We start from the raw sequence: 15,294 nt of genomic DNA, 5'->3' as shown, positions 1-15,294 counted from the left end.
TCCTTTACACTTTGGCAGCTAGTGATACATCGTGTAATAATCAGTTTTAGCGTTAAGTAGACAATAGGCTGCCGTATAAGATGTACAGAGCGTCCCAGGAGGAATGGTCAGTATTCAAGGATATGCCAGGAAAGATCATTCGAAACAAAAAAGTAAGCGTGGGCTCTAAAAAATATATTTTAAGAGTTTGATATGGACGAAAAGAAGAAAAATTGGCCTTGTAAACATGGGCTCTAAAATGCGTATCGTAAGACCTATAAGCACTTTTTCAGTAGAAGGGATGTTTTATAGTAGCGGAGAAACAAGTCCTCATAGCTCCTAAGCTATTTATTTTAGACTCCATTTTTGACAGACCCTTTTGCCTCCATTGATCGTTCGTCATGTCCCTGAATACTGACTGTAGCTCCTGGGACACGCTGTGAGGAAGAGAAGTTTTCTTTCTTCTGATCCCTCTTTATCTTCATTACAAACATGTGTCGGTAACCGAAGGGAGTCACAGACACGAAGAAGTAAATACCACCTCGTGACGACGTGATTTTCGTTGTATCCCAAGATATAAAACTGTGTTAAGAGGATAATCCAATCATGTGACTGAAATTGAAATTTATCCTTTTGGTCAAGAAGAGTTCGAATATGACTGCTGAAATATGGATACTGATGAATATTGCATATAGCAACCATAAGCCTAATGGAAGTTTCAGTTTTAAATTGTTGGTAGTGTATGGATGTAAATACAGATGTACTTACTAGATTAGGTGTATTTCAACTGCGTGGAAATCCACTGTGTTCGTGGACTGTATTTACGTCAAAGAGCAACCAGGAAATAATTCTAATGAAATTGAATTGAACTGAACCGTTTATGACTGAGTGTATGATTTGTGTAGAACTAGAATATAGTTTCGCCCCAATGTTTGTAGATTTGTTATACATTCAGTTACTTTTAAATCAAGCTGTTGAAAAACTCGTTAATAATGAGCATTGTCTGTATCTGGACAGTGAAACTTGGTAGTGTAAAGTCCCAAGAACTTTGTAAAACCCGTTAACGTATCTTCGTGAAATATTTAGAGACAGCATAATAGTTTCCAGACGAGATCTATAAGAACGCATTCGGAGCTAATCAGTGAGCGTTTCTCATGAAGACATAAACATTTAAATTTCGTTAAGAACGCACGAACTTAATTTAAAAGTAAGTCACGACACCAGTTATACTGATCACGAATCAAACACTGATTGCATATTGTAATACTTAGTATCAATGTTAGGATTATGATAAAAACTTACATTGATACTTTCGAAATGGAACATAAGTACTAACATTGCTCATAGATATATGCACTGTTTTCTCGATAATAAACAGTAATCATGGAACCACTGTATCACGTGCGATGGTGGTGTAATGGTCAGCATAGTTGCCTTCCAAGCAGTTGATCCGGGTTCGATTCCCGGCCATCGCATTAATTTTTATTTTCCGATCTCTATTCCTTTAAACATCCTGCAGCAGGGGTGATACTTATAATATTACTAGAGTTAGAATTAAAAGCATTAAAATTAAATGTGCCAGTTACAGAGTATGAAATCTTACTTTTGACTGAAACTGGAATCATTTTTGTTGCTTTCAATACAGCCATAAAAAAAAGGAAAAATAAAGGTTCATAAAAGGAAATGTCTGTCAAACTAAGGAAAGAGAAAAATCATTTATACAACTATTTTATTCATTTTACTATCGTTCACTAAAGAGTTACTGTGAAGCATCGGTAAGGCCGTGAGTAGGTCGCAGAACTCTATACGCAACCAGAACTCTTTAGAGATGAGAAAGAAGAAAAATAAGATAAAAACAGTAAGTAAAAGTTTCAAATCAAAACATGCAAAACGGTCGCACAGGAGGTAATTAAAAAAATTAAAATGAAAATCATGCGAAACTGTCATAAAACAGTTTATCCTGGTTCAGTTCTCGGCCTTCGTCTATTTAATGCATAGTAATAGGAACATTACTTGTAATTTTACCGGCATTAAAACTAACAGTTACTGTTCTGAGAACTGGATTCGTCAACAGAGAAAATTGCACGCATTACTTCTCCCAGAATATATGGATCTGAAAGTCTGCGCATTAAGAGACATACGCAATGAAAAGCTAAAGAAACTGGCACACCTACCTAATATCGTGTAGGGACTCCTCGAAAACGCAGAAGTGCCACAACACGACGTGGCATAGACACGACTAATGTCTGAAGTAGTGCTGGAAGGAACTGACACCATGAATCCTGCAGGGCTGTCCACAAGTCCGTAAGAGTACGAGAGGGCGGAGATCTCTTCGGAACAGCACGTTGCATGGCACCCCAGTTATGCTCACTAATGTCCATGTCTGGGGAGTTCGGTGGCCAACAGAAATGTTTCAACTCAGAAGAGTGTTCATGGAGCCACTCTGTAGCAATCCTGCACGTGTAAGGTGTCGCATTGTCCAGCTGAAGTTGCCCACGTCCGTCGGAATTCACAACGGAGATGAATGGATGCAGTTGATCAGGCAGCATTCTTACATACGTGTCACCTGTCCGAGTCGTATCTAGACGTATCAGGGGTCCCATATCACCCCAACTGGACACGCCAACAAGTGTCGTCGTGTGAACCATTCAACGAAACATAATCGATATCGGCTTTCGGAGCGGTCGGCTGACTCGTGTTCAACTGATGACTGCACGACACAAAGCTTTATGCCTCGCCTGGGCCCGTCAATACCGACAATGGACTGTTGATGACTGGAAACATGTTGCCTGGTCTGACGAGTCTCGTTTCAAATTGTATCGAGGGGATGGACGTGTGCGGGTATGGAGACAACCTCATGAATTCATGGACCGTGCATGTCAGCAAGGGACTGTTCAAGCTGGTGGAGGCTCTGTAGTGGTGTGGGGCGTGTGCAGTTGGAGTGATATAGGGCCCCTGATAGCTTAAAAACTTCCACTGGCCACCAAACTCCTCAGACATGAACAATACTGAACATATCTGGGATGCCTTGCAACGTACTGTTCAGAAGAGATCTCCACCCTCTCGTACTCTCACCCACTTATGGACAGCCCTGCAGGATTCATGGTGTCAGTTCCCTATATCAGTATTTCAGACATTAGTTGAGCCCATTCCACGTCGTGTTGCGGCACTTATGCGTGCTCGCCGGAGTCATACACAATATTAGGCAGGTGTACCAGTTTCTGTGGCTCTTCAGTGTAGAGTGAATTTTCGCTCTGCAGCAGAGTGTGCTTCCCTTCTTTGCTTAGTAGCTACTGGTTTTCTGTTCTTTCTGATGCTTGTCCTTTTTTTTTAGAAAGGTTTCTTTATTGGTGGTATTTATCATTCCTATAGCCATGCAAGCTTATACAGCTTTTCATTTCTCCTCCAGCCATTCCTGCTTTGCAATACTGAGCTTTGTGTAAACTGTATTTTTTAAATGTCTGTATTCCATTCGCCTGCTTCATTTGCTGCATTTCAGGATTTTCTCCTTTCATCGGTTAAATCCAATAACTCATACGTTATGCAAGACTTTCTATTGGACACTGTTATTTTGCATCGTTGTAGTGTTCCGCCTTCTGGTGTGTTCCGTCTTCTGCTGCGCTCTCCCTTTGTTTTTTGTCAATCGTTGGCTAATGATCCCACTGAAGCTCACAACCAACTCTGCTTCTTTCAGTGTACTCAGGTCGTGTCTCCTTATTTTCCTACATTTATGCAGCACCTCCAGTTAAAATTTGCACCTCACGACCAACAAATTGTGGTTACAGCGCACGCATAGCTTTGAAAATGTTTTACAGCTGATTTGCAGTTTAAAATCTAATTTCGGGATCTCTGACTTACCATTATGTATTCTGTCTGAAGTGATTCTTAATTCAAGTGCACTCCGCAGTATTCTACTAGTCGTTTTCCCCTATGATTCCTGTCCTACGGTCCAAGTCGCCCACTACTCTTCCTGCCCTTCCATTTCCTACTATCGATTAAATTTTCGCCTCCCGTAACTGTCTCTCCTTTATCTCATCATACATTCTACATCTACATCCATACTCCGCAAGCCACCTCACGGTGTGTGGCGGAGGGTACCTTGAGTACCTTTATCGGTTCTCCCCTCTGTTCCAGTCTCGTATTGTTCGTAGAAAGGAGGATTGTCGGTATGCCTCTGTGTGGGGTCTAATCTCATGGTCTCTTCGCGAGACGTAGGAGGGAGCAATAGACTGCTTGACTCCTCGGTGAAGGTATGTTCTCGACAAAAGCCCGTACCGAGCTACTGAGCGTCTCTCTTGCAGAGTCTCCCACTGGAGTTTATCTATCATCTCCGTAACGCTTTCGCGATTACTAAATGATCCTGTAACGAAGCGCGCTGCTCTCCGTTGGATCTTCTCTATCTCTTCTATCAACCCTATCTGGTACGGATTCCACACTGCTGAGCAGTATTCAAGCAGTGGGCAAACAACCCACTTCCTTTTGTTTTCGGATTGCATTTCCTTAGGATTCTTCCAATGAATCTCAGTCTGGCATCTGCTTTACCGACGATCAACTTTATATGATCATTCCATTGTAAATCACTCCTAATGCGTACTCCCATATAATTTATGGAATTAACTGCTTCCAGTTGCTGACCTGCAGATTCTTTCAATCTCTTATAATCATCTGCGGAACTAGTGGACATATAAACTTGAACTACAGTGCTGAATGACAATGTTGTTCATAGTAGCTTACCAGCATTCCTGCCTTCTTATTCATTATTAGATATACTCCTGCAATATATGCTTATATTTGATTCTGTGTTGATAAATCTCTACTCAGCTAACGGGAAGCCCTGTCCTTTCCTGCCACTGCACTTCACTAATTCCCACTATATTCAAGCTGTCCACGTGTCGTAAATTCACCAAACTATCTTCTCGATTACAGAATATACCAATTCACATTCCAACACGACGTCCTCCTGATTAGACCCCATCAGAAGATCGGAATGAGGAATTAATTTACCTCTGGAAAATTTCATCCAGGAGGCTGACATCATCATTAAACCATACCCTCTGCCCAATAAGCAAATATATATAGCAGTGTGCAACCAATCACTTGCACAGTATAATTCCGAAGATAAAGAGTGTAAATTATTTCTTTAAAAGCCGAAACCTATCTCGCCTGCGAATATCTTTATTCGAAAATACGAAAAAATAGAGGAAACTGGGAGTCCCTATCGTATTTGTAACGAATACCGATGTCAATGATATAACAGATTCCAGATCATCCTCCTACTTTACATAGTCAACTAAGGTGTTTCTCATGTCTAGAGAACCAGCAAACGTCTCTTCCACCTGTTTTTCACCATCTAGATGCACACAACACACATCAAAATCGATATTCTCTCAGCCAAATATGGGAAATGTGTAGAAGCAGTAAACTGGTTAGTATACATGGCAGGGAATAATTGTCCAGCACAAACATTCATCCATATTGAACCTTCCCAAATTTCCACGGAGAACACATGCGATCTCGAAGGCTGCCCAACACTAATTGAGTGTTAGTTCGCCGTTCACCCGCCTAGAGGGCGACAGCTTAAGTCAGCTGCATTCTTGTACTCCAGCCTGCCTAATTCATACCACTCCCACTGGAAATGTCAATCGTTCCAGCCACAGGCTACTGCCACCACACACCCCTCGCACGCCAGGCAGAATCGTCCTAGGATACTAGTCACTTATTTATCAGTGTACCTACAATTAAATATTACGATTTCAGTCTGTCTGCTGGCATTCGATAGTGAGCGAATATCAGAAATCCCCCCCCCCCCACCCACCCCACCCCCGCGCCTCCCTCCTGACAGCTGTGGCACTGGAAATATGAAAATCTTTATTTTCCACTTAAAAAATGTTTCATACACCTTATGGATATCGTAGTTTTCCTAGTCAAATCCATACCCCCTCTTACAAGACATAGTCCTTTTCTTTGCACTTGTCAAAACACTGACCTCAGTAGACATATTTTATAAGGCTGCTGAACACAGAGAATCTATCACACGTCCCAAACTAAATATAATACGCCGCCAATAAATGAACGCTGACGATACCAAACAATCCTGAGCGAAAATCCTCGATGGCTGGGTATGCCTCATTTGCTTATCTTGCGAGTGTTACCACTGTGCCTTAGGAAGAAAGACGTAATCGTCTTATAAGCCACCAGATGTTAAAAACACAATCGCAATGGCTATTTCACTGTCACCCTGCATAAAAGCGGACTTGTTCTATAGACACACAAAAGCATTGATAACGATATCTATATTAAAAAATATACAAGCTTTATAAATCGAGGTATGGTATTGCTTTCGAACGCAGTGGTCTTCCACACAAACACCGCGACATTGAATATAGACGGTGAGACCGTAGAGGAAGACAGAGATTGGAATACATCCAGCAAATAACTGAGTACGTAGGCTGCAAGTGCTACTCTGAGATGAAGAGGTTAGTACCGCATAGGAAGTTACGTTACTATTGTTCGATTTAAACGATATATACTTTTTGCTCTATAGTGATGCATGCTTCCTCTTACCCCTCTGTACATGTAATTCTTCCATTACTTCATCACTACCCCCCCCCTCCCCTTCATTTATCAACACTATCGCTTTTGCTTCTGTATTAGTCTTTCTTTCTCTTACTTTAGAATCTAAGTTTCTTTTTTAATTTTAACAGCCTCTTTTCTTTCTACATTTTTAAAAAAAATTCTTGTAACAGTGCGAAGTAAATAATTTAAATCTGCCATTTTTAACGCCAACGTCGTAGATCGTACGATTTCTATTCGCTTATTTTGGTGCAGCGCCTTTTGAGCTGTTGGCAGAAATAATAAAATTGAGCTTTATACATATCAAGTGAAATTTTCGAGCGGATGTTTGTAAAAAGCTCCTCTCCGTCAGCCACTATTGAAGCTGCTTCCGATTCCTGTTTCTTTAATTAATCAGTATTAACACAAGTAACAGAAATCGTAAACAATGCTGTATGGAATGAATAGTTAGGATTTGGATGGTATTTTTGAGAACCAACTTCTGGTACACAGAGCTCAAGTTTTACGTTTCAGATTTTTAGGTACATTCACAACACATTTAAACTGCTTTCAATGTTCTTTCATATTTCAAAGTTAAATTTTCTTTAATTATCTGTACATAAATGTTATAGTAAAATAGACAAACGACATTTTCGGTAACATTAATACATAAAATTTTATAAATACATTAAGACTAGTTTCTACAAAAAATTTAACTGAGGCTGGTTGAAATTTAAGATAACAAATTTGACCTTGAACTTAGAAAAACAACTTATGGGAAAATAGATTTTAAAATTGATTTGAAAAATAAATGCTAGTACGAGACACATACTCATTAGATTCCTGTCGCTGTAAGGCTTCTTCTTCTTATAATTTCAAGACCTCAAGACGAGGGTAGCTTTTTTTCTTGAAATTTTCCTTCTCCAGGCAGCGTCTTCAGATAAATAGATTTTGTTCTGGGTGGATGATAAAGGAGTGCTAGGACTCCTGGTCTCTTCAGTCTTCAAACATCCCCTACTGAACCGAGAAACAGCTCCTACAAGAACCAAAAGTATCTTTTTTCTAGACACAAAAATTTCTTTGGATCACTTGGAGCATGACATTGTGCAAAGTTCTTTTACATTTTGTGTGTTGGAATCAGTGCATCTTGCCATTTGTGGATCATATGCAAGCCTCTGACAGACAGGTACTACACTGACCGTAAATCCATACTAAAAGCAGTGTGAATAATATCTTAGTGAGAAACTTCCTGGCAGATTAAAACTGTGTGCCCGACCGAGACTCGAACTCGGGACCGCGAAAGGCAAAGGTCCCGAGTTCGTCTCGGTCGGGCACACAGTTTTAATCTGCCAGGAAGTTTCATATCAGCGCACACTCCGCTGCAGAGTGAAAATCTCAATCTCCTAATACTTGCAATTCAAATACAGCCAAATTGCTTTGACATCTAAGCGTAAATATTTCAAAGGTGTGAAATAGCTATTAAAACTTTATGAAAAAAATTGATATTTTAGGCCAAATTCGCCACTTAAGCCACAGTACTGACACTTTACCGAAATGTTTCCGATGTGTACGAACCCCAAGGGGTTCACAGTTCTTTTGTGAGTTCGTGCGTGACGCCCATGAGGCCCTGAGCTATTGCAGCTCATTCTTCCTACCTGGACTGCATTTCCTTCCCTGTGCCCCTCCCTCCCCATCCTCGCTCCTTCACTTCGGCCCCCTCCTCCCCCTTTCTCTCTTTGTACTCTGCCTTATGTCGACCTGGTTGCACACATGGTTTCCTCTATTACCTGCGGTTTCGTTTCCCTTGCCTTTTATCTTTCATCCTTTTTGGCGCTTTTGAGCCCCCCTTTGGTGTTTGACTTCCACTTCTAAATTTTCTGTTTATAGTGTGAACCATTTGGGGGAACAACTCCCTCCCTAGCGTCTACGGCGTTGCTTCCTTTCCCCACTTCCTTCCACTTTTCCTTCCCTGCCATAGCCCCCTGTGCTCCAATAGGTCATCAGCACATATAGTTAATACGTGTGGTGGGGCTGTCATGTACCCATCTGGCGAAGTCCCCAGACAACACTGATACCTGAGCAGTTCCCCCCCCCCCCCCCCTCCCATGCCTAGGAGTGAGTGCTTGTCATTCCAGAGCATTGGAACTCCCAACGGTCGCCGTGCCAGACAGCCTTTGCTGTGGCTGTGTGGTGCTCATGGGGAGTGACCCTGATCAGAGTGTGTGGTATCAGGATGGATGCTTTGTGCATGAGGCATATCAAGTACAAAAAATGTGGCTATTCTCCTAGAGCCACCTCTTTGCGTGGTAATGGTTATTGAATGTTGCTTCTTATGACCCTCAGCCTCCCTTCCCCAGTAACATCCTGGGACTAGGGGCAGGCTCGCTGGCTTGGGGTGAAATCTTTTCCCCGATACCTGGTCTGTACTAGGACGGACGGGGATGCTTTCAACGCCGTTGTTTTTTGTCGAAAATTTTAAAAACAAGTTTGGCGAATTGGACTCGGTAAGATGCGGTCAGGTTCCCTGTTGATGAAAGCTGCTTCTGCCACCCAGTCTGCACGTCTTCATGCTTGTGATCGTCTTGGCGGCGTCCCAGTTCTGTTACATCTCACCAGTCTCTGAATATAGTCCAGGGAGTCATTTTTCATTGGGACCTCATGCTTCAAATTGATGAGAATTCCAGGATAATCTGGAATGACGAGTTGTTCATTTTGTTCGACGTGTGCAGAAAGATCGTAAGGACAATGGTATTTACTCTGACTTTTGCTGGAGGTACCCTCCCAGAGAAGTTTAGGGGTTATGTGTTATCAGTGTGACGTGAAGAAGTTCATCCCGCCACCCTTGAGGTGCTTTCAGTTGTTGCATTTCTGGATTTTGGGCAAATCTTCCCAGTGTACATTGGACCTTCTGTGTAGTGACAGTGGACACCACAATATGAGCAGAGCCCCTGTGTTCTGTCACACGTGTGTAAATTGTCATGACTGTCAGTCTCCACACTCACCATATCGCCCAGCTTACAAAAAAAGAAAAGGTATAAGAGTATAAGTCCCTGGATCATTTATCTTACACTGAGGCTCGTAAAAAATATGAGCGATTCCACCCTGTGTTGGTGGCCTCTACTTTTGCCTCTGTTATGTCGTTTCCCCTCTTCCCTCTTTCTTACCCCAGTCCCATTCGCGATTGGCTCCAGCCTGTTGATCACCCATTTGGATACCCGTTCCCTGATTATTCGTGAAGCGGTAATGAATACTACAGTCACCTCCCAGAGTTGCAATCCATTATTGCCTTTCACTCGTGAGCTTGTGTTTTTCTTCAGGAATCTCATTTACTGATGCTCACTCACTGATCGTGTGTTCTGTGCTTTCTGTCAGAACCGGGTTGGCCCTTTGAGGGCTTCCAGTGGCGCCTGCACATTGGTCTGTATGGATCCTGCTTCTTATCACATTGCAAGCAGTTGCTGTTCGGTTCCACTTGGACTCCTCCATCACCGGGAACAAGAGAATCAGTGGTAAGTGATCACTATCATAGAGTTCATTGCGTGGTGACCAGAGAAAGGAGGGAAGAAGGGGAAGGGGAAGAGATCGAAACAGGTCGTGGTGAATAAGAAATTAGTCACTTAGGAGCTCCTAAATACGAGGGGCGTTTCGGGTTTCGCTAAATAGGTCAGGTGCCCACTACACACAGCAGGTGGCTACACGGGTAGCAGGGGTTGTGTGGCGTGGACTGGGCGGTTTTTTAGGTTTGACAGTCTTGGGAAAGATCAAAAAGGGCTCCAGTCTCAAAGGGTACAGGGCAAAGAAATGACGAGAATCGACCAAGCAACAGTCGGTATTGTAGTTGTAATTTGTCGTAGCTGTGTTGGAAAAGTACCAGAGCTTCAATCACTGATAGAAAGCAGTGAAGCTGAAATCGTTATAGGAACAGAAATCTGGCGCAAGCCAGAGATAAATTCTGCCGAATTTTTACAGAGGCGCAAGTCGTGTTCAGAAAGGGTATATTAAATAAAGTAGGTGGTGATGTGTTTGTGTCTGTTGGTAGTAGTTTATCTTGCAGTGAAGTTGGAATAGATTGTTCCTGGGAATTACTAAGGGTAGAGGTTATACTCAGCAGCCGTACCAAAATAATTGGCTCCTTCTACCCCCATCCACCCCCCCCCCCCCCGACTAAGACGATATAATAGCTGAACGCTTCAAAGAAAACTTGAATCTCATTACAAATAAGTACCACACTCATACAGTTATAATTCGTGGAGACTTCAATCTAGCCTCGATTTGTTGGTGAAAATACATGTTCAAAGCCGGTAGTAGACAGTAACATCTTCCGAAATTGTACTAAATGCTTTTTCTGAGAATTACTTTGAACAATTAGTTCATGAGCCCATACGAATTGTAAATGGTTGCGAAAACACACTTAACCTCTTAGCCACAAATAATCCTGATCTAATAGAGAGCGTCATGACTGATACAGGAATTAGTGAACACAAGGTCACTGTAGCGAGGCTCAAAGCCATATCAACCAAAACCACTAAATGGCTCAAATGGCTCTGAGCACTATGGGACTTACATCTTAAGGTCATCAGTCCCCTAGAACTTAGAACTACTTAAACCTAACTAACCTAAGGACATCACACACATCCATGCCCGAGGCAGGATTCGAACCTGCGACCGTAGCAGTCCCGCGGTTCCGGACTGAAGCGCCTAGAACCGCACGGCCACCACGACCGGCAAAACCATTAAAAATAAACGCAAAATATATCTATTTAAAGCAGCAGAAAAATTCGCTTGATGCCTTCCTAAGAGAGAGTCTCTATTCCTTCCAAGCTAATTATGTAAAAAAATGGTTCAAATGGCTCTAAGCACTATGGGACTTAACATCTGAGGTCATCAGTCCCCTAGACTTAGAACTACTTAAACCTAACTAAGCTAAATACATCACACACATCCATGCCCGAGGCAGGATTCGAACCTGCGACCGTAGCGATCGCGCGGTTCCAAACTGTAGCGCCTAGAACCGCTCGGCCACAGCTAATTATGTAAGTGTAGACCAAATGTTCAAATGTGTGTGAGTTCTTAAGAGACCAAACTACTTAGGTCATCGGTCCGTGGACTTACACACTACTTAAACTACGTTATGCTAAGAACAACACACACACACACACACACACACACACACACACACACAAGCCCGAGGGAGGAGTCGAACCTCCGGCGGGAGGGGCCGCGCAGCCCGTGAATGTCGCCTCAAACAGCGCAGCCACTCCGCGCTTTAGTGTAGACCAGATGTGGCTCAAATTCAAAGATACAGTATCGACAGCAATAGATAGATTCACACCGCATATGTTATTCAGAGACGGGACTGATCCACCATGGTGCACAAAACACGCCAGAACACTGTTGCAGAAGCAACGAAAAAAGCATGCCAAATTCAGAAGAACGCAAAATCCCCAAGACTGGCTAAGTTTCACGGAAGCTCGAAATTTAGGGCGGACGTCAACGCGAGATGCTTTTAATAGTTTCCACAATGAAATATTGCCTCAAAATATGGTACAAAGCCCAAAGAGATTCTGGTCGTATAAGAAGTACAGCAGTGGGGGGGGAAAAAAAAAACAGTCAATACCATCACTGCGCGATAGCGATGGAAAAGTTACCGATGATGGTGCCACTAAAGTGAAGTTACTAAATACAGTTTTCCGTAATTCCTTCACGAAAGAAGACGCAGTAAATATTCCAGAATTCGAAACCAGAATAGCTGTTAGCATGAGTGACATAAAAATAGATATCTTATGTGTCGCGAAACAACTCAAATCACATAAGAAATGCAATTTCTTTCGGTGCAGATGGTATAACAGTCAGGTTCCTCTCAGAGCATTGAGACACAATAGCGCCTTTCTTAGCAATCATATACAACCGTTCACTTGACGAAAGCTCTGTTCCGAAAGACTGGAAAGTAGCACAGGTTACACCAATATTCAAGAAAGGAAATAGGAGTAACCCATTGAATTACAGACCCATATCACTGACCTCAATTTGCAGTAGGATTTCGGAGCATATATTCTACTCGAACATTATGAATCACCTTGAAGAAAATGACTTATTGATACATAACCAACACAGATTCACAAAATATCGTTCTTGTGCAACACAGCTATCTCTTTATTCCCATGAAGTAATGAGTGCTGTCGACAGGGGATCTCAGATCGATTCCGTATTCCTAGATTTCCAAAAGGTTTTTGATACCGTTCCTCACAAGCGACTATTAACCATATTGCGTGCATATGGAGTATCCTCTCAGTTGTAAAAGACTGGATTCGTGATTTCCTCTCAGAGAGGTCACAGTTCGTAGTGATAGACGATAAATCACCGAGTAGAACGGAAGTGGTATCTGGCTTTCCGCAAGGTAGTGTCATGGGACCTCTGCTGTTCCTGATTTATATAAATGATCTAGGTGATAATCTGAGCAGCCCCCTTAGATTGTTTGCAGATGACGCTGAAATTTACCGTGTAGTAAAATCATCAGACGATCAATCCCAATTACAAAATAATCTAGAGAGAATTTTTGAATGGTGCGAAAGGTGGCAATTAACACTAACGAAAGAAAAGTGCGAGCTCATCCCCATGGGTACTAAAAGAAATCCGATAAATTTTGGGTATACGATAAATCGCACAAATCTAAGGGCTGTCAATTCGACTAAATACCTAGGAATTACAATTACTAGCAATTTAAATTGGAAAGACCACATAGATAATACTGTGGGGAAGGCGAAAAAAAGACTGCGCTTTGTTGGTAGAACACTTAGAAGATGCGACAAACCCACTAAAGAGACAGCCTACATTACACTTGTCCGTCCTCTGCTGGAATATTGCTGCGAGGTATTACCAGGTAGGATTGACGGAGGACATCGAAAAAGTGCAAAGAAGGGCAGCTCGTTTCGTGTTATCGCGCAATAGGGATGAGAGTGTCACTGATATGATACGCGAGTTGGGGTGGCATTCTCTGAAACAAAGGCGGTTTTCTTTGCGGCCAGATCTATTTACGAAAATTCAATCAGCAACTTTCTCTTCTGAATGCGTAAATATTTTGTTGACACCCACCTATGTAGGGAGAAATGATCATCATAATAAAATAAGAGTAATCAGAGGTCGAACGGAAAGATTTAGGTGTTCCTTTTTCCCACGCGCCATTCGAGAGTGGAATGGTAGAGAAGCAGTATGAAAATGGATCGGTGAACCCTCTGCCAGACACTTAAGTGTGAATTCCAGAGTAACCATGTAGATGTAGGTTTCCCTGCTCGGCTTTCCACAGTCCTGATTGGCCTCCATATACCTCCCAGGTCTTGTTTCCATCTTCTTTGTCAGGTTGTATTGATGAAGTCGTCTGTGATCTGTCTGATAAGATAATCCGCACTGCTGGCATTGTCGTTCCCTACTTGACGGGCCCTATTCACTATCGGCCACTTCCATGGTGGAGTACAGCCATTGTCACCGCTATCATTGATTGTTGTCGTGTCTTGCAATATCTTAAGTGACAGCCATCCTCCGCCAGTCTTATTACCTTCGAACCAAAGCTCATTACTTAATCAAACAGAGCAAACGGGTGTTTTGGTAATGCTTTGTCTCCTCTCTAGGTTTTTTTCTGTCCCCATGTCACAGGTGTGGACTACACTCTGCGCCCTCCAAGGTTGTCAGTGGCAGTTTTCCATTCTGCGCCTTGCCATTCCAGGTGGCCTTTGTACAGATCCATCAATTCTCGTGGAACGCATCGTGACCCATTTTGCAGTAGCATCAGTGTCAGCCTCCCATCCAGCTGCCTTCCTCCTACAGAAACATTTGTCTGAAGCTCCCCACTTACGTTTTAATCTTGTCAAGTGGAATCCTACATTGAACTGTTTACTGAATGGTTCAAATGGCTCTGAGCACTATGGGACTCAACATCTTAGGTCATAAGTCCCCTAGAACTTAGAACTACTTAAACCTAACTAACCTAAGGACATCAGACACACCCATGCCCGAGGCAGGATTCGAACCTGTGACCGTCGCAGCCTCGCGGTTCCGGACTGCAGCGCCAGAACCGCACGGCCACCGCGGCCGGCTTTACTGAATGGGAACATGTTGTGGTCTTGGGATGGGGCTAACAATTCAAAGACCCTTCCAGCTGCACCATGGTTTCTCATGGTCTCACGTACTGAGGACGGTCAGTCCTTCGCACAGTAAATCCAGTCCTGCTCTCGTTTGCGGAATGGCACTTTGCTATTGGAGACTACTTCTGATTCTCATGCTATTGAAGACTACTTTTGATTCTCAAGCACAACAACTGCTTGCCGCCTCGCTTCTCCATGGCTACCCTTTTCGTGTCGAGGCGTGTAGAACTCTGAATTTTTTCCCGTGGTGTTATTTACACTAGGCTGCTCGACTGTCTGACTGAGGTCGAAGTACAGTTGTACCTCTCTGATCATGGTGTCATTGCCGTCCATCAGGTGATGAAAAAGGTAGATTCCTCTTAGTGCCCACCTGCACTCTTTTTCCCACCTTTGATAGAGTATGCTTCTGTCCAAGATCAAAGCAGGCTATGAAATTATCACTCTCTGACCGTACATTCTGAACCTCATGTGCTGCTGCCAGTATCATTGTTTCAACCACACTAGAACATCTTGTGGACACCCAGCCAAACGTGTAACCTGTGGTATGGATGTGCATGAGGGCGATTGTCTGCCTCCTTCTCGCCACTGTGTCAACTTCAATGGCAGCCATGCTGCCTCCTCTCGG

General features: G+C 42.9%; 1 non-coding gene across 1 annotated transcript; it reads left to right on the top strand.

Moving 5' to 3' along the window:
* The first annotated feature begins 1,382 nt into the window (after window positions 1–1,382).
* Window positions 1,383–1,454, top strand: Trnag-ucc (transfer RNA glycine (anticodon UCC)). The gene has a single exon. It is a non-coding gene; the product is annotated as a tRNA-Gly (tRNA).
* The last annotated feature ends 13,840 nt before the right edge of the window (window positions 1,455–15,294 follow it).

The sequence above is a fragment of the Schistocerca cancellata genome, chromosome 1 (genome assembly GCF_023864275.1).
Source record: "Schistocerca cancellata isolate TAMUIC-IGC-003103 chromosome 1, iqSchCanc2.1, whole genome shotgun sequence".
In the NCBI taxonomy this organism is placed as follows: domain Eukaryota; kingdom Metazoa; phylum Arthropoda; class Insecta; order Orthoptera; family Acrididae; genus Schistocerca; species Schistocerca cancellata.
The sequence above is the reverse complement of the archived record's forward strand: the minus strand, read 5'-3'. Positions and strand labels throughout refer to the sequence as shown.